This window comes from Capricornis sumatraensis, chromosome 21 (assembly GCF_032405125.1).
Source record: "Capricornis sumatraensis isolate serow.1 chromosome 21, serow.2, whole genome shotgun sequence".
NCBI classification, from domain to species: domain Eukaryota; kingdom Metazoa; phylum Chordata; class Mammalia; order Artiodactyla; family Bovidae; genus Capricornis; species Capricornis sumatraensis.
Window position 1 is genome coordinate 25,761,661 of NC_091089.1, and position 26,362 is coordinate 25,788,022.

The 26,362-nt window shown below is 38.6% G+C and overlaps 1 protein-coding gene and 1 non-coding gene across 6 annotated transcripts in view; one reads left to right on the forward strand and one right to left on the reverse strand.

Annotated features, from left to right (window-relative positions):
- Window positions 1-26,362, forward strand: part of NOL4 (nucleolar protein 4) — a 470,394-nt gene that overhangs the window by 159,455 nt on the left and 284,577 nt on the right. The window lies entirely within an intron of this gene.
- TRNAW-CCA (transfer RNA tryptophan (anticodon CCA)) lies at window positions 21,231-21,302 on the reverse strand. Its single transcript has one exon. It is a non-coding gene; the product is annotated as a tRNA-Trp (tRNA).

Sequence of the window (26,362 nt, forward strand, 5' to 3'; positions counted from 1 at the left end):
TAATTTTGAAGATACCACGCACATTTCTATCTGACAGTTTTGGAGTCTGAAGTTGGCAGCAGAATTGGGTCAGGCAGGTATAGTTCATACTCAGATGCTGCTTTTGGTCAGTGGAACCTTCTGTGTCAGGCCCTCTCTAGTGACTCAGCTGGTAAAGAATCTGCCTGCAATTCGGAGACCACCTCTAATGCAGGAGACCCGAGTTTGATCCCTGGGTCAGAAGATCCCCTGGAGAAGGGAATGGCCACCCACTCCAGTATTCTTGCCTGGAGAATCCCATGGACAGAGGGGCCTGGCAGGCCATAGTCTACGGGGTCACAAGAGTCAGACCTGACTAAGCGACTAAACCAACCACCACCACTTTGAGTCACTTTTCTGGTGAGTATCGTGCGAGTTTCTATGGGTTTCTTTTATTCTTTTTTTTTTTTTTTTTTCGTTTTAACCTACAATTTTTTTAAACTTTATTTTGCTTTACAATACTGTATTGGTTTTGCCATACTTTGACATGAATCCGCCACGGGTATACATGATTTCCCAATCCTGAACCCCCTCCCACCTCCCACCCCATATCATCTCTCTGGATCATCCCCATGCACCAGCCCCAAGCATCCTGTATCCTGTATTGAATATACACTGGCGATTCGTTTCTTACATGTTTCAATGCCATTCTCCCAAATCATCCCACCATCTCCCTCTCCCACAGAGTCAATGGAGTATTACTCAGCCATTAAAAAGAATACGTTTGAATCAGTTCTAATGAGGTGGATGAAACTGGAGCCTATTTGGAGAGTGAAGTAAGCCAGAAAGAAAAAACACCAATACAGTATACTAGCACATATATATGGAATTTAGAAAGATGGTAATGATAACCCTGTGTGTGAGACAGCAAAAGAGACACAGATCTATAGAACAGACTTTTGGACTTTATGGGTTTCTTTGAAAATTGTCTTCTTTGTTATGAAATTTGTTGCACATTGCATTCTTTCAGTTCAGTCGCTCAGTCGTGTCCGACTCTTTGCGACCCCATGAATCGCAGCACGCCAGGCCTCCCTGTCCATCACCATCTCCCGGAGTTCACTCAAACTCACGTCCATCGAGTCGGTGATGCCATCCAGCCATCTCATCCTCTGTCATCCCCTTCTTCTCCTGCCCCCAATCCCTCCCAGCATCAGAGTCTTTTCCAATGAGTCAACTCTTCGCATGAGGTGGCCAAAGTACTGGAGTTTCAGCTTTAGCATCATTCCTTCCAAAGAAATCCCAGGGCTGATCTCCTTCAGAACGGACTGGTTGGATCTCCTTGCAGTCCAAGGGACTCTCAAGAGTCTTCTCCAACACCACAGTTCAAAAGCATCAATTCTCCAGTGCTCAGCCTTCTTCACAGTCCAACTCTCACATCCATACATGACCACTGGAAAAACCATAGCCTTGACTAGGTGGAGCTTAGTCGGCAAAGTAATGTCTCTGCTTTTGAATATACTATCTAGGTTGGCCATAACTTTTCTTCCAAGGAGTAAGCGTCTTTTAATTTCATGGCTGCAGTCATCATCTGCAGTGATGTTGGAGCCCCAGAAAATAAAGTCTGACACTGTTTCCACTGTTTCCCCATCTGTTTCCCATGAAATGATGGGACCAGATGCCATGATCTTCATTTTCTGAATGTTGAGCTTTAAGCCAACTTTTTCACTCTCTTCTTTCACTTTCATCAAGAGGCTTTTTAGTTCCTCTTCACTTTCTGCCATAAGGGTGGTGTCATCTGCATATCTGAGGTTATTGATATTTCTCCCAGCAGTCTTGATTCCAGCTTGTGTCTCTTCCAGTCCAGCATTTCTCATGATGTACTGTGCAAATAAGTTAAATAAGCAGGGTGACAATATACAGCCTTGATGTACTCCTTTTCATATTTGGAACCAGTCTGTTGTTCCATGTCCAGTTCTAACTGTTGCTTCCTGACCTGCATACAGATTTCTCAAGAGGCAGGTCAGGTGGTCTGGTATTCCCATCTCTTTCAAAATTTTCCACAGTTTATTGTGATCCTCACAGTCAAAGGCTTTGGCATAGTCAATTAAGCAGAAATAGATGTTTTTCTGGAACTCTCTTGCTTTTTCCATGATCCAGCGGATGTTGGCAATTTGATCTCTGGTTCCTCTGCCTTTTCTAAAACCAGCTTGGACATCAGGGAGTTCACGGTTCATGTATTGCTGAAGCCTGGCTTAGAGAATTTTGAGCATTACTTTACTGGCATGCGAGATGAGTGTAATTGTGTGGTAGTTTGAGCATTCTTTGGCATTGCCTTTCTTTGGGATTGGAATGAAAACTGACCTTTTCCAGTCCTGTGGCCACTGCTGAGTTTTCCAAATTTGCTGGCATATTGAGTACAGCACTTTCACAGCATCATCTTTCAGGATTTGAAATAGCTCCACTGGAATTCCATCACCTCCACCAGCTTTGTTCATAGTGATGCTTTCTAAGGCCCACTTGACTTCACATTCCAAGATGTCTGGCTCTAGATTAGTGATCATATCATCACGATTATCTGGGTCGTGAAGATCTTTTTTGCATTCTTTATTAGTTTAAAAAAATCTCTTTTCTAGCCTATTATATTTTATAGCCTGCTGTATCTGCATATTGCACACTTTGGATTTAATTTAAGAAAACACACACACATGCAATTCTTTTTTATCACCTTGTGTACATGTGAATACAATTTTAGTAAAAATATGTTTGTGACTAAAATTGCATCTAATTTAGCTGAACAGAATAGTTTTGGTAATTATTAAAGTATACAAAGCAGCAATAAAAACAACTACTATTGGCCATTTAATTTAGTTGGGAAATCTAATAAAGCATGTTTTTAATAAAAATGATGTATAACAGGATATGTGATAGGAAATTAAATTTAGTAGTTAATTTTTAATGAAGGTGACTTTTAAGTACAAAAGCTATTAAAATTTGTTGAGACTTAACACTAAATTCTTTATAGATGTTGTGTTGTCTTGAGTAAGGCATTTCCATTTTTCTACAAACTGTTTTCTTTTAACTGCTTATAATTGTTTAGGAAATTTTGTACAAAGCAAAGATGGTTAAAAGAATGTTGATATATATTCTTTTTACATAAATGGAATAAAGCTTTTGACTTCCAGAATTAAACCTATTCTTAGCTCTGTCATTGTTTTCAGTTTTTAAGCTGAATATGTTTCTGTATTTAAAATACATGAAAATGATACAGTGCTGCTTTTTTTTTCTTAAAACAAATTCTAATGCCTGATTAAAACATAATTTTTATAGTAAATTTATTGACTTAACTCTGGAATGAGGTAGCTAAGCTAATCATGTTTTTTGAGAGCTTTCTTTTCATTGTAGTTGCTCTATAAGTAATTATATTATAATTTGCAGAAATATAATGTAGTATTGTAAGCTTTGAGAAAATCACTAATTAATTGTAAGGAATGTTACTTTGATTTAGAGGAAATTTTGATTGCTAGATTTTTTGGTAGCATTATTATGCTTGTGTATGCCTCTTGGTGTGAGTGTATTTAGTCATTTGAAATAGCTTTTAAGTAGTAATTCTCTATTTCTGAAAGCAGAAGAAGAAATAGCAACTTGACTTATGTATAAAGATTAAGTATAAAAAAAGATGCTGAGTAGTACACTTATTTAATATGCTTTTGTGGGGAATATTATTTTCTTCTTGTATTTAGGATCATATTATTTGAAATTTTACTTTTCTGTGAAGTTAAAATTCTGCTTTTTGATTCTTATTTTATATGTGATTTTTCATATAAGAGAGTGTTTGATTAAAATTTAGCTTATTGATTTCAATCTCAAGTTTGTACACCCCAGTGACCAGTCCAATTTTAGCTCAATACTGGGCCCCTGGAAAATTGGGGGAGGTTGGCTTGATTCTAGGCTTGCCTTCAAGAGTCTAATCTGATCAGTAGAGGGTTAACTTAAAATTTTACTTCTGGGTTAGTTCTTTGTTTTCAAGTATTGCTCTTGTGTTTTGCAATTTTCTTCGTGGTAGTGATTGTTGGTTCACAAATGATTACATGTGTTGACTGAAATCAAATAGACTGCCAGATATTTCTCCATCAAAGACAGGTTTATTGAGGATTAGCAGAGAATTACAGTTTGGGGTCTGTAGTAATGGTGAGACACATGTAAGTTTCCAAGTGGTAAGAGGGGGAAAATAATTCTATAGAGGGGAAAAGAAAGTTGAGACTGTTATAGTAAACAAAGAGTCCATGGCTTGTCATTGGCTGAATCCTTCCAAGGAAACAAGTGAAGTCTTTCTTCTTCCAGTTGGGTTCCGTTGTCATTACAGGGCATGACTTTCCCCTTCTTGTCTCCCAGCTCTATTTAATTCAAGTTTATGTTGATTTTTTTTCCCCCTTTAGAGCAAGTTTTTTCTCTGAAAGCATCACTGGCCAAGAGTAAGGTTTTATATAGTTTCAATGGCTTTTTGTCCCTCAGCATCAGGAAGGACCTTTCCTAAGAGTAATGTTTCATGTCAGAGAGAAAATGCACAGATTAGAAAACTATTGAGGTCAGATTTGAATAATGATGAATGGTACTAGGGAGAACTCTCAGGCACTTTATTTATTTTTTAGTCTCAGGTCTATATGTTATCAAGATCATAGACATCTGAAGTGTTATGTCATCATCAAAAGTTTGGTCCACATATATTCCAACCGGCCTGATCCTGATATCTTGGGAAAGTTGTTTTATCAAATTTCACCTGCTTCAATTCTAGGAAATTTTTACTTTCGTATCACCAGACGATACGCATTCAGGGTCTATTCAGGGTTCAGTGCTTTCTGTGGATGTGTCGTTTGAATTTAAGAATCTATTTCTTGGAGTTTGGTGGGGCTAGGGCTAGAAGTACCTAATAGGGACATGGTGGGCTGCCGTCTCTGCAGTCGCGCAGAGTCGGACACGACTGAAGCGACTTAGCAGCAGCAGCAGCAGCAGTAGCCATCGAGTTTGAGGAGTTCTTCTGGAGGTGCTCTTTCCAATAGGTGAAGTTTCCAGGTTACAAGGTGTGGTTCATAAGGTCGTTATCTCTGATGGCAAACTGACAGGGTCACTCCAGAGAAGTTTACTATAGATGATCGTGATGTCAGGAGGTGCTACATTAGTGCTAAGCAGTTGTGAGGGACTTCCTCAGTGACAGAAGGGAGGAAAGTGGTAGGGTTTAAGATTGCTACAATGTAAGAGTTACATGAGGAGCAATTACTGGGACCTCATGGGGAGGTGTGGTGATGAATGAGAAGTGAGTATGATGAGAATTCAGGAGTGGTACAAAAATGGTGCTGAAATGCATGAAGTACAAAAATGGTTAAAAGAAATCCCACAACACTTTTCTTGAAGGTCTTAACCAAGTAAACAGTGGTGGTAAAGGCTCTAAGACCAGGGGAGTAGCCCTAAGCGGCAGGGTCCGGGTGCTGATTGTAACACCCTATGGGTGATGGTGGTCCTTATGTTTTGGGGCAAGTACTCCATTCCTTCCTTTACATTATAGAAAAAGAAAAAAGGTAATCTAATAATTGGGATGCCTAAGGGCAGATGAGTTCATCAGACTCTCCTTTAAGGCCTTAATGGCTAAGCAAGTCACTTATTCCCATATAATTTGATTGGAGTTTTTGTTCCCTAGTAAGACATGGAGATTTGGCCATGAGAGAGAAATTTAGAATTCAATTTTGGCAATGACTAACTAGCCCAAGAAAGCCTTGCAGCTGGCTCTTAGTTTTGGGTTTGGGAAAATTTAGGACAGTTTGAAGCCTGTCTGTATCTAGGTGAAGCCCTAGTTCAAATATCATATGCTATAAATACTGAACCTGGGTTTGGACAAACTGCAAAGTTTTTGTCAACCTTCTGCCCCTTTAAGACCAAAAGCTCTACCAGTTGGATGCAATCTTCCTGTGAGGAGGCTTGAGAAGGAGCAAAGAAGTAAATCATACACATATTTCAACAAAGCTGAACATCTAGGGAAGTTTATATCAGATCAGCCTTTAGGATTTGCAAGAAATAAGGGCTCTCAGTAAAACCCTGAGGCATTACTGTCCAGGTGAATTGTTTTCCTTCCCAAGTGAAGGCAGAAAGGTATTGACCGGTTTCATCAGCTGAAATACTAAAGAATGCACTGCGTAAGTCAATTACAGTAAAGAATTTACTTTTGGTAGGAATGAAGACTAGTAACCTATCAGGGTTAGAAACAACAGAGTGTAATGGTGTTGTTTATTGCTTAGAAGTCCTAGATACACCTCCATTCTCAGACCTTAGGTTTTCTCACTGGTAAAATAGGAGTGTTACAGGGGCTTTGACAAGGAATAATGAACCTTTCAGCCTTGAAATCTTCTATTATGGGATTTATGCCTTGAAGAGCTGCTTTACTTATAGGGTATTGATTGATTCTGGGAAAAGGTTTTGAGGCATCTCTTTGAATTTTGATGGAAGATATGCTATGAATTTTGCCACTATCATTTGGAGGTGTCCAAAAGGATTTTGGTAACTGGTTCAGTAGGAGTAAGGAGTGTTTCTATAGAATGTTCTAGTCTTATCAGAGATGGAACAAATTAAAGATGCCAAAAGGTTATTTAATTCACCTGGTTGGTAACTTCGATGACTACCATGAAATTTTAGAATTATTTACTCCTTTTGAGAGAAAGAAATTCCAGTGTGATACTTCTCTAAAAACTCCCAGCCTAATAAATGTATAGGCACTGAAAACTAAAGAGGGAAAACTGGAGCGCATATTTCTCAAAGGGCTTAAACAAAAGGGAATATAGTAAGTAGGTTCCAAGACAGGTTCCTTCGCGATTCCCACTAGAACTGTTTTAGTACTCTGTGTCTGTGTTTGAGCACCAAGAATGTGGCTCCAGTGTCATTTAGGATTGAAAGAGGTTCATCTACAGTCTGGAAAAATGCTTCTCCAAGCCAAATAAGAGAGAGAATTGGGAAGAACCCCATAGTTCTTTGGAAACTTGTCATTGAGAGCTGGGAAGGTGTTGGCAAGACTGGTTAGAATGCATGCCTAAATTTGTAACAGTTTCTTTTCTGATGTCCTGGCTGTTTGAAATAATAGCAGAAACCAAGAGGATTTTGATTTCATTTAGGAGTCTTCATTTGCTGGATATGAAGATTAAGAATTTCGGTAATCGCCCTTTTAGGTGACTCACCTAGGGTGTGAGAGGCCAGGTTTGCCAAATTCACTAAATCTGAAGTGGACATAGTTCCCATTTCATCATGGTCCAGTTTACTAGAAGAGAAAGGTCCCAGTTCAGTCCATGAATAAACAGGGAGTTACAAAATACCTGGGAGGAACCAACATCTGAAGGAAGATCAGAATTTTCTTTAAAATAATCTGAAGTTGATTGTAAAGTCATGAACAGGTTCATCAGATTTTTGTTTGCAGGCTGGAATCTTGTTCCAGTTAGCAAGTTTTGGGAAAGCTCTATGAAAACGCCTAGCAAATACTCAAGCCTGCTTGTGCGTAAGATAGCAGGCTGGTCTCCTGATTTTAATTCCAGAGACCTTTCAGCATTTTCCCAATGAGTGGTTTTCATCCAGTGCTGGGCCTGACCTTTACCAACAGCCTTATAATCGATCTGATATAAATCTAAGAAACCAGGTTGATAAGTTTAAATGACCATATTAAATTCCTCAGCAAGTCTGTCAAGATCTTCAGTTACTTTAGGAAGATCTTCGACTATGGCTCACAGTTCAGCTTTAGTCCAGGGAATATAAGTAATTAAGAGTTGAGCCTCTGGATCCTCAGAGGGTTTAATTTTAAAGCGGCAGATCCAGGTAATTTCGGGTAAAAAGGGAGAGGGAGGAGTTTCAGAAAAAGGGGGAGTTTGGAGAGAGAATTGATGTGAAGGAACTGGGGGCGTAGAGGAGGCATAGTTGTAGGAAGGAAGGAGGAAGATGGTACTGAAGGCCGATCTGACGGGAGAAGCCAAGGGAGAGAGACAGAATGGCACCAGTGGCCAAATCTGATACAAAGAATTGAAGGAGGAAGAGCCTGGGGCTTTGGGAGCCATTTTGCTTTCTTTAATCATTTGTTTGCCACAATCTTAAAATCTTAATTTTCAGAGAGGCAATTTTAGACTCCTCATAAAGTTAGAAAACTTGCAAATGCTAGTAAATCAAAATACATATTGCAGTCAGTTCTGGAAATTTCTGAGTTATGTAGTCCAATTCCATTTCCAGGAAATTAAGTTTGGTAATTTCCAAAGTTCTCCATAATGGCCTTTGATATTCTAAATTGCCTTTGGTCAAGTCAGTCCATTTAGTTAGAAATGTACATGAGGAAACACCATGGTTTCTAAACATAAATTTTAAACAGACGTCTTGAAGGGGAACCTTCATAATATTTAGATAGTAGGATCTATTTCTCAGGGGTTTTTGTCTAGAGTAAAAGAACAATTTTCAAACAAATAACCTACAGCTTTAAACAGCTCAATTTCAAACAGCTTCCAGCTTAAACAGCTTCCAGTGCAAATGGCCTTTAGCCCTAACACCAGACTGTCTAAGAATACAGCATGGTACTGGAGGAGCCAGGCCAAAGGCTTTCCAGCCAGTTGCCAGAAAACAGCCCCTATTCCAAAAGACTAGACCCATGGGATGGCTGAACTTGCACAGATTTAGTGAAGCAGCCTCTGTTCTCAAAGAAATGGGCAGATGGCTTCTCAGCCAGTTTTGGTTGAAACAGTGTGATAGTAAAATCAGTCCACAGTGCTAAGTGACTGCTCACATACAGACAAGGCCTTAACTACATAGACAAAACCTTAAAGTAGATCACACGTCTGGAGAGCTTCAAACACAAACAGGGTGTGAACTCAGATTGAGGGGAAAGATATGCCTGCAAACTGCAGGGTTGGCAAGAAAGCAGTGGGGAACACGGGGCTCAATTGTTGGTCTCACACTCATTTGCCCACCAGCCCAGGAGTCTTCAGGTGTTTTCTCTGGTCTCTGTATGGTTTCCAAAATGTTGACATAAAACAAATAGACTGCCAGATATTTCTCCAGGTAAGATGGGTTTATTCAGGCTCAGCAGAGTTTTATTTTAGGGTCTTTAATCATGAGGAGCCTCATAGAAGTCCTCACATACATGAGAAGGAGCCCTCTTTTATAGAGGGCAAAAGGGAGTTAGACGATTGTAGTCAATGAAGAGTCCACGGGTTTTTTGTTGGCTGAGTCAATGCCAGGAAACAAGAGGTATCTTTCTTCCGGTTGGGCTCTATTATCATTGCAGGGTATGAAAGTCCTCTTTCTGATCCTCCGACTCTATTTAATTGAGGTTTCTACTTATTATTATTTTTTTTTACATATGAATCCAGTGTTCAATGTTTCTGTTCCCCTAGGTGATGCCAAAATTCTATTGGAAACAAATAGAAGATACTAGACAATTTAGTCTTTGAATATTAAGTTTTGTCTGTCCAGTTCAGTTCAGTCGCTCAGTCGTGTCCGACTCTTCGTGACCCCATGAATTGCAGCACGCCAGGCCTCCCTGTCCATCACCATCTCCCGGAGTTCACTCAGACTCACGTCCATTGAGTCCGTGATGCCATCCAGCCATCTCATCCTCAGTCATCCCCTTCTTCTCCTGCCCCCAATCCCTCCCAGCATCAAAATCTTTTCCAATGAGTCAACTCTTTGCATGAGGTGGCCAAATTACTGGAGGTTCAGCTTTAGTATCATTCCTTCCAAAGAAATCCCAGAGTTGATCTCCTTCAGAATGGACTGGTTGGGTCTCCTTGCAGTCCAAGGGACATTCAAGAGTCTTCTCCAACACCACAGTTCAAAAGCATCAATTCTTCAGCACTCAGCCTTCTTCACAGTCCAACTCTCACATCCATACATGACCACAGGAAAAACCATAGCCTTGACTAGACAGACCTTAGTCGGCAAAGTAATGTCTCTGCTTTTGAATATACTATCTAGGTTGGCCATAACTTTTCTTCCAAGGAGTAAGCGTCCTTTAATTTCATGGCTGCAGTCACCATCTGCAGTGATTTTGGAACCCCAAAAATAAAGTCTGACACTGTTTCCATTGTTTCCCCATCTATTTCCCATGAAGTGATGGGACTGGATGCCATGATCTTCGTTTTCTGAATGTTGAGCTTTAAGCCAACTTTTTCACTCTCCTCTGTCACTTTCATCAAGAGGCTTTTTAGTTCCTCTTCACTTTTTGGCATAAGGGTGGTGTCATCTGCATATCTGAGGTGATTGATATTTCTCCCAGCAATCTTGATTCCAGCTTGTGTTTCTTCCAGTCCAGCATTTCTCATGATGTACTGTGCAAATAAGTTAAATAAGCAGGGTGACAATATACAGCCTTGATGTACTCCTTTTCATATTTGGAACCAGTCTGTTGTTCCATGTCCAGTTCTAACTGTTGCTTCCTGACCTGCATACCGATTTCTCAAGAGGCAGGTCAGGTGGTCTGGTATTCCCATCTCTTTCAGAATTTTCCACAGTTTATTGTGATCCTCACATTCAAAGGCTTTGGCATAGTCAAGAAAACAGAAATAGATGTTTTTCTGGAACTCTCTTGCTTTTTCCATGATCCAGTGGATGTTGGCAATTTGATCTCTGGTTCCTCTGCCTTTTCTAAAACCAGCTTGAACATCAGGGAGTTCATGGTTCACGTATTGCTGAAGCCTGGCTTGGAGAATTTTGAGCATTACTTTACTAGTGTGTGAGATGAGTGCAATTATGCGGTAGTGTGAGCATTCTTTTGTCTGTCCAGTAATACAAAAATAAGGTCAAGAATTCATGTCACATGGAAGGGCTGTTAGCAAGTACATATCCTTTGTGAATGTGTTCAGATAAAATTTGAACCTACAAAGCCATGAGTCTGGCCACATTATAGAATCAGAACCTCTTGAATTTTCCTAATTTGAAAGTCTTGAGCAAAAATACCTTTTTTTCTAATTGTTTTTGTTTCTTCATACTATCACCTAGCTAGCCTTTATAAACTCCCACTGTAAAGCCAATGCCATCCTATGGTTATTACACATTTCTTGTTGCTACTGTGGGCAGCTAGCTCTTATTATTATTTTTTTTAATGGCTTTATCCTCTAGGCAAAAATAATCTCAATGTTGAGTAGGTTTTGAAGCTGCTGCTGCATGAGAATTGTACAGAGACATAAAGCAGTTACAAAATGAGGCCAAATTGACCATAAGAAATCTTTATTTATTGGGTTTACAAAGATCATAATTAGATTGTGGGTTGATAAAAGGAAAGTTTTGGAGGGTATTAAAGAAAAAAAGGATATTTAATTATATTCATTATAAATTTATAGTATAATTTTTTCCTTATCAGTCTCACTTTTTGTGATGGGGGAGCACCGTCAGGCAGGAAACGAGTGTATCTTGTGCATCCTTGCATGCTAGTAAAGAATCTGCTTCCTTGTGGCTCAGCTGGTAAAGAATCCACCTGCAATGTGGGCAGATCTGGGTTTGATCCTTGGATTGGGAAGATCCCCAGAGAATGACAAGGCTACCCACTCCAGTACTCTGGCCTGGAGAATTCCATGGACTGTTATAGTCCGTGGGGTTGCAAAGAGTTGGACATGACTGAGTGAGTTTCACTCACTTACTGTGCATCCTTGCGTTCTGATAAAGAATCTGCCTGTTAATGCAGGAAAGGAGGGTTTGATCCCCGGGTCACAAGGATCCCCTGGAGAAGGGAATGGCAACCCCAATTCAGTATTCTTGCCTTGAGAATCCATGGACATGAGGAACCTGACAGGCTACAGTCCATGGAGTCACAAAAGAATCAGATGTGACTTAGAAACTAAACAACAGCAAGCAGTGTTTGACATACAGTAGAATGTAGATTTTTAATTGAAATGATGTTTTAAAGTTTCTTCTTTATTTGCTTACTTCTGTAGTGAAGATGTATTCAACTCTTAGATCCACTTTTTCTTACCAGATATTAGATAAGTAGTTGATTTTGCTAGCCTGTGAGTTGAGTAGTCAGCTGTCTTCTTTACATCTTAATTTGGAGTTCCTGCTACCTGTCTGTGCTGTCTCCATTGTCTGCCTCCCAAATCTTGTCAGGAGCAATGGAATAATACACTAGCTTTGAGATCTGAAAGTGAATTCACTCACAAGGCAACATAAAGCAATCCTTAAATGTTGAGACCTGAATTCTTGTCCCAGCTCTGCCAGTAACTAATTTTGCAGCCTTAAGAATAAACATATTTGGACAACCATTCCTACATTTGAAACTTGAGAAGCCTAGATAACTCCTCTGTAAGATTAAGTCCAGCCCCAGAATGCTCTGAGTGTTTCCCTTTTTGGATTCTCTTTTTCCTCTATAACATTTTCTGTTACTTTCATCCTGCTGACTCATTTTTCTTTAAAAAAATTAAACAGGACCCCATTATTTTCTGTGTATCCCTGTTGTTGTTGTTCAGCAGCTGAGTCATGTCCACTCTTTGCCACCCCATGGACTGCAGAACCCCAGGCTTCCCTGTTTTGGACAATCTCCAGACTTTTCTCAAACTCACGTCCATTGAGTTGGTGATGTATGTATCTCTAAACTGGTTTAAATGTTTTCTCATAGTAGAGAAATGGATTAAACCATGATGGAGACATCCCTGTCTTTTTCCCACCAGCCTTTCACATCTTTAAAGAGTTATTTTAATTCCAAACTATTGCTATGATGAATGCTTAGAAAACCAGGGTGATTGCTGAAGGAACAGACTTCCTACTTTCCCCTTTTCCTTCTCCAGCCTTGACTGCAAGAGTCATCCAGAATCATCCTCTCTCTTCTTTTTCCTGCCTATCTTCATGCCTTTAGTAAGAAACTATATCAACACAAGGACTCATGGGTATCGCCAAAATGTGAAATTAACTTTCTCTTTTTCTTTAAGAACATCATTTATAAGAGCCCTTATTTCTATTCCTTCCCAAATGTATGTATCTACATAAGTATTTGCATATATATGTATGTGTATATAGAGGGGTGGAAGAGAGGAGGGAGAGAGAATTTTAGTGCTTTCAACAATAATGGTTGTTTTCTTCAAGTGTTTTTCACAAAATTTATCTTGAGGTCCTCAGGTACTGGAGGATCTTGGGATTTTCTTCAACAGCAACATTATTAAGGCTTTGACAACCTCAAATGTTTATATACATTTCAGAAATTTTGAGTGTTTTGACAGTCAGATATCATCTGCCTATCTTTCAGTGTGCAGATTTGTTTCACTAACATATCCACTAACACCTCATTATTGCTATGGTATAACAACGTCTTGGAGAATAGATTCTAGCGTCATAGTAATAACAGATACAACTCATGACTGCTTCTGTGTTAGTCAGTCATGTCTGACTCTTTGTGATCCCATGGACTATAGCCCACCAGGCTCCTCCGTCCATGGAATTCTCCAGGCAAGAATACTGGAGTGGGTTGCCATTTCCTTCTCCAGGGGATCTTCCTGATCCAGGAACTGAACCTGGGTCTCCTGCATTTCAGGCAGACTCTTTACTGACTGAGCTACAAGGAAGACCTATAACTGCTCAGCTGTGACTTTATTCAAATCTACGATAAAGTGATCAAGAAAAATCATATTAGCATTGTGGGTATGGGGGAGTTTAGCACACTGAACAAAGGCAAGTATTCTAAATTGGTGTCAAGGAGGATGCGCTAACTCTCAATGAATGTCAACAGCATGAGTGATTTATCTAACTAAAATGTCATGTTGTTGTTCAGTTGCTAAATCATGTCTGACTGTTTGCAACCCCATGGACTGCAGTATGCCAGGCTCCTCTGTCCTTCACTTTCTCTCAGACATTGCTCAGATACATGTCCCTTGAGTCAGTGATGCCATCTAACTGTCTCATCCTCTGTCATCCCCTTTTCCTCTTGCCCTCAATCTTTTCCAATGAGTCGACTCTTAACATCAGGTGGCTAAAGTGTTGCAGCTTCAGCTTCATTGTCAATCCTTCCAATGAATATTCAGGGTTTATTTTCTTTAGGATTGACTGGTTTGATCTCCTTGAAGTCCAAGGGACTCTCAAGTGTCTTCTCCAGCACCATAATTTGAAACCATCAGTTCTTCAACACTCAGCTTTCTCTATGGTCCAGCTCTCACGTCTGTACATGTCATGTGCGTAATTCTATTTTAGAGCTGATGAAAAACATCCAAACTATTATCTGGATTCAACCATATAAAAATCAGATTATTGTTTTACATATTTCCATATGAAAGTGAAGATAGATGACAAGGAGAAATAAAGCATCTTAACTGCTTACAGTATGCCAGGTACTATCCCAAGAATTAACTTCCCATCAACCCTATGAAGTAGTGGAAGGTTTTATTTTCATGGCATAGATGAAGAAGCCGAGGCTAAGTTACTATCTTTATCCAGTTGCTAGGTGCTAGAATCAAGATTGGAACACAGGAATTCTGGATCTGGAGCCTGCGTCTTTAAAGACGAGTTTTCACGTTGCCCCACACCCAAGTCTGCAACGTTTGCATTATTATATTCTGTAACTGTGCTTACTTACACACATTATTTTATGTCATGCATGCTCAACCATCCCATCAAGTTCTTATTTTCTGAACAAAGCATTAATATTCTAATACTTTACGATTGCCTCTGCTTTTTAATGTGTCTATAATAGCTACTTGTAGATGGGTCCGCATACTTCACTATTTTCTTGCATGTATCTTTGTTTCTGCATTGTTATGAAGAAATTAAAATATTATTTCTAGCCATTGAAATCTATTGATTTTGCCTAGCTTTCTAAAGTGGGAGTAGCAAACTTAAATTCTGTGTGTTTCAATAGTATTCTTGACAGTAATTGCCCGGTGTTTAAAATTCATATTTCTTTTTATCTGTTAAATATGTAATTGACTTTTGACAATTTCTTTCATTTCACCCATTCTTCGCTTGTATGGAAAGGACAATGAGAAATTTTAATTTATCTCCTCTCCTGCACTCCTTGTTTTGAATCTTCTCATTTTACTTTACTATGCTTTATTCTAAATAATAAGACCAAAGTTCGGCAGAAGAGGGGGAAAAAAGCACTTGTCATCCATGATCATCTGCTTATGCCAATAATGATTTGTTATGCCAATAAGCTTTTGGGGGATGACATTTCAGCTTTGCTTTGTATGAAATAACAAAAAAAAATGTACAACTTTTTGGATAGAGTACCATTTTCCTGCATAAAACATCTAGATGAATAGGCTATTTTGAAATATCAATCAGACAAGTAGCATGTCTTAAAATAGCATACTTTATATAACAATAATAGTCAAGTTAATGTAATAAAACTTTTAAAAAATGGTATTAAAGGGTACAGAAGGTAGAAATTATCCAGATTAAGTGAAGTAGACTTATATTCAATGCTACACAAATGTGAGCAAACTTTCAAAATAAATCATAACTTCAAAAGAAAACTTTTAATACTATAAATTAAAATTACTTGCGTTTACAAAGTAAAGAACAAAAGTAGACCGGTAAAATTTGTTAGACGATTGTGAGAGCCTGTAGTTTTGAGAATTTATATTTGGCAAATTGAGTGGTTAATAACAGAACCATTTACCGCTTGGGCATATTTTTTTTTTCTAACAATTGTCAGTATCCCTACATGTGTTAGAGGACTTGTCAGCCAGCCAATCTGTAAATGGGCCAACTTCTACATTTACATTTATAGATAAGGGTCTATCCCTGCTTTCTTAAAAAAAGACTACAAAATGTTATTCTGGGTATGAACAGTTTATAAATAAGTTCAACAGACTAGGTACTTTCACTTACTTTTGAAAAATGTTTATCCTATTGTGATATTATAATAATACTATCATCATGTTTAATATCAAGATAGTTTTTTGGATCACATATTATTATTATTGCCAAATTAAACCATGTCTCCTATTTTCGTCCCGTTAACCTATGGCTCTGTTGATTATAAAATAATATTTTACCTTGTTAAGCAAGCATTTACTAAGAATTCTTTATAAACCAGATTTCAACTATTATTAAAGGTGGCAATGACAGTGAACAAGGACATGGCATGATGGACAGCAGTGGACCAGGATGCATAGGACCAAAGTTTAGATCCAGTTTCTATGATGTGACCTATGTATTCCTGATGCATGCCGTTTTACATACTATTAATCCAAGAACCTTCCGTTTTCAATTAATACTTGCTTTACAAAATCATAATCTATGATAGGAACCAATGAGATAATATAGTCCTTTACAATAGGAATTTATTGACCATCTACTGTGGTCATCTATTACATATGAGAACTACTATATAAAGTGTTAAAAATGTAGTAGTGTGCAAAACAGAATAAGGGTCTATACTGTTAACACTGATATAGAGTCTAGTGGGTTGGGGTTACACGACTAGATTTACCCTTACAAATTGTAACAACCTCTGCGAGAAGTATACTTCCTCATGAGAGAGTAGAGCAGTGGCCTGAATTTAACCTGGCCATGGACGGGCTTCCCTGCTGGCTCAGCTGGTAAAGATTCTGCCTGCAATGCAGGAGACTGGGAAGGTCCCCTGGAGAAGGGAAAGGCCACCTACTCCAGCATTCTGACCTGGAGAATTCCATGGACTGTATAGTCCATGGGGTCACAAAGAGTGGGACACGACTAAGCAACTTTCACTTTCACTTGGAGGAGCTGGAAATACCATTCAGAACTGACATAGGTCCAGAAGACGAACGTCAGTTCTCAGGTGAAAAAGGACACACACATGAGCACTTCCGGTAGAAACAACAGACTGTGCAAAAGTTGTGTACTTTGGAAATTGTTAAAGGTGAAATAGTTGATGGAGCAATATTTTAATGTTAAATGTGTGTGCTTGGTTTTTCAAATCCTTCTACTAGCCACATTGCCTCTCAAGCAGAAACTAGGGCTTTCCAGATGAATTGCCCTCAGGTTAAGCATGGTATAGAAAGAATAAAAAATTGATTGCTTCATTTTTGAGTACTGGATATTTAAAAATTAATAGCATAAATATATACCTTTAAAACCATGGCTTTCAATGGCAAGATCCAAACATAAAATAGAATTCTAAGAAATTGGCTTAAAATAAGAGCAAAAGCCTAGAGGTCTGAATGAATAAATTACAGAATGGACAAGAATGCATAATTACATAAGAATTTTTTTCCTCCTTGAAGAAGCTAATGGTCCAACTATATGTGGAACAGGGCACTTTAGAGGGATGAGCTGCATAGTTTTCTGGGAAAAGTCCTGTGGCCATGGATAGGGTGGCAGGGCAATTAAAATATGCTTGAAGGATAAAAGAACAGAGTGTGGGTCTCATTACCCACGAGGTATTCAGAAAAACTGCAGACTTCATAGATGCCATGTGTCCAACATAGCATCTGAAGAGTGCAATAGCAGTAGTACAAGGTACTGAGATAACACAGTAGATTAAAGGAAAATCTTACAAACACGTACCAACCTGGGATGAACTGGCAGGGAGAAGCAGCTGAGAGGTCTGCTTAGCTGGATGAATCTCCATGGTTGGGATGAAAAAGCCCTGAAATTATCACTGGAGTCCCTGGCAGGGTCATGGTCCCCATCAGCAGATTCAATAAGGATAGACATCTGATGAGAAAGCCTTCCATGGGAAACAGTAAAGATAGAAAAAATTGTTCTCTCTTTCCTTCTCACTTAAACCTTTCCAAGCTTCATACAACACTGTGTCCTTGAGGCTCCTAGAGAGAGAAGATGGAGGGGGGTGTGTGTGGTGGTGGTGGTGAGGGTTTGAACCGTGATTAGTGTACCAGAGAGACTGAGCTGTTACACAAAAAAAACTGAGTTTTCACTGGAAATGACTGAACTACATTCATTGGTTGTAAATTTCCCTCCATGACCAGAAGTGGGGCCAATAAACTGAAATCAGTTATAAAGGAAACTGTACTTTTTTGTACACTTCAGTTGGTGACCATGTCAGTGGTAACCATCATTAAATCTGCAACAAAACCCTAAGTTAGCCTTTCTGAGGGAACCTTCACAGTTACCTTAAATTTATTACTTTGATCAACCTCCCTCCTTTTTTAAATACTTTATAGGAAATTGGATACCAGGTTCATTTTATACCTATATTCTTTTATAAATGATTGCTCGGTATTTTAGAAATCCTCCTCCATATCAAAACAGATGTTTTCAAACTATATACTTTGATCCCGTGTGAGTAATTACTGAATTACTGCTTTTCGTATTGGTTTGTCTTTATGTACACGTAATTATCTTGAACATGACATGCTAAATGTTTTGTCTTCTCCTCCACTTGTCTTTCTAAAATCAATGTGTTTCTTGTGGAAGGTGGTTGGCTTGTTACAGTGTGGCATTGTCTCCTGGGGTCTGTTCTCTATCTATAATATATTAATATAATGTCACCCAAAGAATGCTGTTGCAAGTCAAGGCATCTTTTGCATCTTGCTAATCGTCTTTATTAATAAAGGGCAAAAGTCATCATTAATAACAATAACTTGAATTTAGAAGAAGGAAATTAACTTCACCTGAGGCATTTTACCTGCAATTAGAATCCTTTTTGTGTCCACCTATTGTGAATTTCTGTGACCTGACCAACGCTGAGAGTTTTATAAATATCATCCTCAAAAATTGACACTCATTTCATTCTAAAGTAAAGAGAAAACACATTTATTGTCTGCTTTGCAAATAAAAGCATGTATTCATTGGTCATTATTACTTTGCAAATAAAAACATGCATTCATTAATCTAAATGTTTAAATTAAGATTAAAATATCTTGGCTTCAGGAAAATGCTAGCGTATTTCAACTATCTGAGATGAAAAGAAATAACACAAAAAGATGCATTGGATTCCTCTCTTCATGGAAGTTATTTTGTGATGGGAAAGATAAATACCTGGATTTTAAAACCTGTAACGGTATTTTTTAAGCATAGCTGGAGTAGAATGTTCTTATTTGGTGGCTTGTAGCCAACTTACTTCAGAAGTTGGTTTTATTTTTTATATTGTTTTTCCAAAGATATAAATAGATATTTGCTAATATTTGCACTGTTGCCATGGAAAGTAATATCCTGGTACACTTGAATACTTTTTGTTTTATGCTATGAGAGGCAGTAATGGAAAATAGTAAAATTATCATTTACTCTAATAACCACTAGAGGTCTACTGATATCAAATTTCTACCAACATTCATTTCTATAAATATTTAAAATTAAGTATGTCATATGAATTAAAGTGATGTTCCTCTTCTTTGTTACATATCTTTCATTCTATTGGCCTTAATTCCACTTAGTTAAAGGTACTTGGCAGGTTTTTTTAGTTTGTATTTGTTTGAATTGTGTTTTGTTTCCTTTTTCTCTTATGCTTAAGTACTGTATTGCAACTATTAACTTTTAGGAAAACTTAACTTCTAAGCAGTTGGTGGGTAGTGGGTACTTTAATTATACACACAGGAGGCCTGGTGTGCTACAGTGTATGGGGTTGCAGAGTCAGGCACAGCTGGGTGACTGAACGACAACACCATGCAGGGTGGTGGCTCAGATGGTAAAGGATCTACCTGCCATGCAGGAGACCTGGGTTGGATCCCTGGGTTGGGAAGATCCTCTGGAGAAGGGAATGCTAATGCTACCCACCCCAATATTCTGTCCTGGAGAACTCCATGGACAGAGGTCGCCTGGCAGGCTACAGTCTATAGAGTCTCAAAGAGTCAGAGACGGCTGAATGACTTTCAGTTTTCACATGCATATGTGTATATATTTGTTATAGCATTAGTTAAAAAGAAATGTGTCTTTTTATTCAGTAGACCATATACATTCCATTTGATTCTAAAGCAAGAATTTAACTATCTGGTATAATTCATTTTCATATTGACTTGTGAATTCACCTCCAGGGAGTTTGCAATATACATTCAAATCAAGCACAAGTGGAGTTCACTATTCAAGGACTCAGGTCATAGTCACATTACTAAAAATAGATGCTTTCTATTTTGTTAGAAATAGTAAATTGACTCGCCACCATTTTGTAGAAAAATTGTGTCTGGGAACCATCGAAGTATTAAATGTTACTGTACTATTCAGTGAGATTTTGCCATTTACAGTATTTTAAATAAAAGAAGGTAGCAATTCAAATCTGCATGAAAAAAATTAAGAAGCCTCTGAACTCTTGTCCTTGAAAGAAGTTAATGCTCAGTTACTGCTGTTCAAGTGACTTTTCTGTCTTCCGGTAGTTGAGCACAGGTGACATTCGAAAAACTAAGGAACTCTCATCTGAGAGTCCCCAACACCTACAGTAACTTTAAAGAGTCCCAGCTTGTAGGGCTTAGTAGAAATGTCTTTGCCACCATTGCACTTCAACCCCCAAAGCGAAATTAGAAATATAGTATCATCTTGTTGAAAAAAGGAAGGGAGAACGTATGCATTCTGTACCTCCTTTTCCTATTAGCCAAAATAATAACTATAATCTGCAATAAAGAGAAAATAACCTGAATTTAAGGACACATCACATCTATATTTTTAGGGGCCATTAAGCAAACTGAATTTATTTTCAGACATCACTCTACCTGAGAGACAGGGACAATATTATGAAGGCAGCAAAAAGGGTGGCTTTCATTCAGTACAGTTAGCCAGCACTGATAATTTTTTTACCACATGTTGCTGGATGTTTTACAGTATGCAGGATGATTTTTTGAGTAAGCAGAATGTGCTACTGTTGATGTTAGTGATTGGAAGATTCCAGAAATGGCTCACCTCAACTGATGTGTGGGTGTTTAGTGATGACCTTTGTGTGAAGGCTGCTGGCCATGTGTGAGTGAATGCTGATCCCAGGTTGTGTTAATTTCTGTCAGCATAAATGGACTGATGCAAGGCTGCATCTGCCCAGAGGAATGAACATCTTTTTATCTGTCAAGAGGAAGCACCTTTTGCGAGTAGCCAGCCTTTTTGTAGTTAGTTCAAGGCACCCCATGTGCATGCTACTGTCTGACTTCTACTAAAATACCATCCGCATTCACCTATCATGGAGTACAAGATTTTATCATTGTTCTTCTGGTTTCTGAAGGTGCTTATATTTTCTTCTTTATCAAAATTAAAATATATACCCTTCAAAATGAAACCTTTGCAAACAAGAAAAGTGAAAATGAAGTCTTTCAGTAGTGTCCAACTCTTTGCGGCCCAGTGGACTATAGCCTACCAGGCTCCTCCATCCATGGGATTCTCCAGGCAAGAATACTGGAGTGGGTTGCCATTCCCTTCTCCAGGGGATCTTCCCAACCCAGGAATTGAACCCGGGTCTCCTGCATTGGAGGCAGACGCTTTAACCTCTGAGCCACCAGGGAAACATGAATGGATATTCAAATTTAAATTACCCACTCATAACTAGGAAGGCTCTATAAGAACTTAAAGAGGTTTTTTACATATATGTAAAAGTATATATATGTATATGTATGTATTGTATATATGGTGTGTTTCTCAAGTGGTACTAGTGGAAAAAACCTGCCTGCCAGTGCTGGAGAAGGCAATGGCACCCTACTCCAGTACTCTTGCCTGGAGAATCCCATGGATGGAGAAGCCTGGTAGGCTACAGTCCATGGGGTCGCTAGGAGTCGGACACAACTGAGCGACTTCACTTTCACTTTTCACTTTCATGCATTGGAGAAGGAAATGGCAACCCACTCCAGTGTTCTTGCCTGGAGAATCCCAGGGACGGGGGAGCCTGGTGGGCTGCTATCTATGGGGTCGCACAGAGTCAGACACTACTGACGCGACTTAGCAGCAGCCAGTGCAGGAAATGTAAGAGATACAGGTTTGATCCCTAGGTCGGAAAGATCCACTGGAGTAGGAAATGGCAACCCACTCCAGTATTCTTGCCTGGAGAATCCCATGGACAGAGGAGCCCGGAAAGGCTACAGTCCGTGGGGCTGCAGAGAGTCAGACAAGACTGACGTGATTTAGCATGCATGCATTGTATATGTATATATTGTACAGGTATATGTGGGCTTCCCAGGTGGCACAATGGTAAAGAATCCTCCTGCAGATGCAAGAGAGTCGAGTTCAGGCCCTGGGTTGGGAAGATCCCTTGGAGTAGGAAATGGCAATCTATTCCAGTATTCTTGCCTGGAAAATTCCATGGACAGAGGAGCCTGGCAGACTACAGTCTATGAGTTCACAAAGAGTCAGATATGACTGAGCATGCCTGCATGCATAAAATATATAAAATAGATATATAATAGATATAAATGCATTATTATGTATAATATATAATGCATAATATAGAATATAAAAATTTCATAAAATATATAAAATGCATAAAATATAAGATGAACCAAATATATATAATATATAAAATGCTTAAAATATATACGAAAATTTCAAATGTGTGAAAGTTTCGTTAAGATGCTTAGTCATGTCCTACTCTTTGCAACCCCATGGACTGTGGCCCGCTAGGCTCCTCTGTCCATGGAATTCTCCAGGTAAGAATACTGGAGTGGGTTACCATTCCTTTCACCAGGGGATCTTTCCAACCCAGGGATTGAACTGGAGTCTCCAGCATTGCAGGTGGATGCTTTACTGTCTGAGCCACCATATGCAAATAAAGAAAATAGTAGAGTATGTATATATTCATGGCAAAATATACTCATCTCCTAACTTCAAAAATTGTTCACTTTTAAAGTGTTTAAATTGGGGGGAAGAAGAGCACTGAAAGAAAACATGCTTTTTTAAAAATATATATATATATAAATTTATTTATTTTAATTGGAGGTTAATTGCTTTATAGTATTGTATTGGTTTTGCCATACATCAACATGAACCCACCATGGGTGTACACGTGTTCCCCATCCTGAACCCCCCTCCCACCTCCTTCCCCATACCATCCCTCTGGGTCATCCCAGTGCACCAGCCCCAAGCATCCAGTATCATGCATCGAACCTGGACTGGCGATTCATTTCATATATGATATTATACATGTTTCAGTGCCATTCTCCCAAATCATCCCACCCTCTCCCTCTCCCCAGAGTCCAAAAGACTGTTCTATACATCTGTGTCTCTTTTGCTGTCTCGCATACAGGGTTATTGTTACCATCTTTCTAAATTCCATATTTATGTGTTAGTATACTGTATTGTTGTTTTTCTTTCTGGCTTGCTTCACTCTGTATAATAGGCTCCAGTTTCATCCACCTCATTAGAACTGATTCAAATGTATTCTTTTCAATGGCTGAGTAATACTCCATTGTGTATATGTACCACAGCTTTCTTATCCATTCATCTGCTGATGGACATCTAGGTTGCTTCCATGTCCTGGCTATTATAAACAGTGCTGCGATGAACATTGGGGTACACGTGTCTCTTTCAATTCTGGTTTTCTCAGTGTGTATGCCCAGCAGTGGGATTGCTGGGTCATAAGGCAGTTCTATTTCCAGTTTTTTAAGGAATCTCCACACTGTTCTCCATAGTGGCTGTACTAGTTTGCATTTTAACTTTTCAGAATTTTGCTTCACTTTGGCCATACCTCTCGTGCCAAGATCATGGTGAAAACTATTTAGAAATTAGTTCATTCTCTTCTTTTGTTCAACTCTAATCAACATGACCTAGTGAATAAAAAAGAAAAATTTCCAGAAGTAAACTTCTGGAAGCATTTAATAATTATGATAGAAAAAACTTATAGTTTTTAATGTACTGGCTTACAAATAATTTACCTATTTCTTATTAAGCCCTTACTATGAATCAGGTAGTTTTTACTTCTAGGACCATAGCAATGAATGAGGCAGACAGCATACCTGTTATCTTGGAATTTATATTTGATAGAAGAAAACTTAATTATGTTATATAAAATAAAACAGTAAATCCTATATAAGAAAGGAAATATGTACCATTAAAACTGCTTTTGTTAAAATCAGAAATATGAATTTCTCTTTTAAGAAAGGAAAATGTTTTGTTAAGATTTTTTAAAACCTAAGAAGAAAAGTCTAAAAGAGTATCTATATGTTTATTGTACTGTATTCCTCTATTCTTGGACTTCCCAGGTGGTGCTACTGGTAAAGAACCCACCTGCCAATGCAGGAGATGTAAGAGATGTGGGTTCAACTCCCAGATTGGAAAGATCCCCTGGAGAAGGGAATGGCACTATTCCTAAAATTCTTGGTACCCGAGATGAATCAGTCTTCCTTGAGCTATGAAACATGTATTACTCCATCCTTTATTATAAAATACACATTAATGGCTCTTCATGCTTGAGTTGCTTTTATAATTTATAAAATACTGCTTATAAAGTTAGATAAGCCATAAAAGAATGTCTAATGTAAAAAGTAGTAATTAAAAGTTTTATCAGTCAAGGTAAGTAAAACTGTGTAAGAACTTGAGTTTCTTAGGTTTCATAGGGTACATTTTTTTCAAAACTACAAAAATAAACAAAAAAAAGACACCATATACTTCCCATAGGCCAAAGGAACATGACTCCTTCCTGTTTTCCTGCTTCAAAAATTTAAAGATAAAATGATTTTGCCAGTTTTTTTCCCACTGAAAGCTAAATAAAAAGCTTTATCTTTCATTTATTATTTTAAAAATATATATATTTTAATTATAACATCTTTATTTATAATCACTCAAAACAAAGCAATCAAGATATCAGTCAGGTGAATATGCAAACAAACCATAATACAACTTTCCAGTGGAATACTGTCAATTTTTTTTAAAAAAACTATGCACTACCAAGCTGTGCAAAGACATGGATGAATTTTATTTTTAAAAAATTTATTTATTTTAATTGGAAGCTAATTACTTTACAATATTGTATTGGTTTTGCCATACATCAACATGAATCTGCCACAGATATACACGTGTTCCCCATCCTGAACCCCCCTCCCTCCTCCCTCCCCGTACCATCCCTCTGGGTCGTCTCAGTGCACTAGCCCCAAGCATCCAGTCATGCATCGAACCTGGACTGATGATTCATTTCATATATGATATTATACATGTTTCAATGCCATTCTCCCAAATCATCCCACCCTCGCCATCTCCGACAGAGTCCAAATGACTGTTCTATACATCTGTGTCTCTCTTGCTGTCTCACATACAGGGTTATCATTACCATCTTTCTAAATTCCATATATATGCGTTAGTATACTGTATTGGTCACGTATTGGTCATTTTCCTGTGGTCATGTATGGATGTGAGAGTTGGACTGTGAAGAAGGCTGAGTTCTGAAGAATTGATGCTTTTGAACTGTGGTGTTGGAGAAGACTCTTCAGAGTACCTTGGACTGCAAGGAGATCCAACCATTCTGAAGATCAACCCTGGGATTTCTTTGGAAGGAATGATGCTAAAGGTGAAACTCCAGTACTTTGGCCACCTCATGTGAAGAGTTGACTCATTGGAAAAGACTTTGGGAGGGATTGGGGCAGGAGGGGAAGGGGACGACAGAGGATGAGATGGCTGGACACATCACTGACTCGATGGACGTGAGTCTGAGTGAACTCTGGGAGTTGGTGATGGACAGGGAGGCCTGGTGTGCTGCGATTCATGGGGTTTCAAGGAGTCAGACACGACTGAGCGACTGAACTGAACTGAACTGACACTGTATTGGTGTTTTTCTTTCTGGCTTACTTCACTCTGTATAATAGGCTCCAGTTTCATCCACCTCATTAGAACTGATTCAAATGTATTCTTTTTAATGGCTGAGTAATACTCCATTGTATACATGTACCACAGCTTTCTTATCCATTCATCTGCTGATGGACATCTAGGTTGCTTCCATGTCCTGGCTATTATAAACAGTGCTGTGATGAACATTGGGGTACACGTCTCTTTCAATTCTGGTTTCCTCGGTGTGTATACCCAGCAGTGGAATTGCTGGGTCATAAGGCAGTTCTATTTCCAGTTTTTTAAGGAATCTCCACACTGTTCTCCATAGTGGCTGTACTAGTTTGCATTCCCACCAACAGTGTAAGAGGGTTCCCTTTTCTCCACACCCTCTCCAGCATTTATTGCTTGTAGACTTTTGGATCACAGCCATTCCAACTGGCGTGAAATGGTACCTCATTGTGGTTTTGATCTGCATTTCTCTGATAATGAGTAGCTTTAGGTTACCAGCAAACTCAAGAGGGGAGGTACAGTGATTTCCTACACAAGTCTGCCCCTACACATACATAGCCTCAGCATTATCAAAATCACTCACCAGATGGTACATTTTTTTTAACCAAAGATGAACATACACTGACTCATCATAATTACTCAAAGTTCATAATTTACCTCAGGGTTCATTCTTGATGTTATACAATTTCTGGGCTTAGATAAATGTGTATTGGTATATATATCCATCATTATATCATACAGTGTATTATCACTCCTGGAAGAATCCTCTGTACTCTGCTCCTTCTTCTGTCTTGCTCTTCACCTCTGG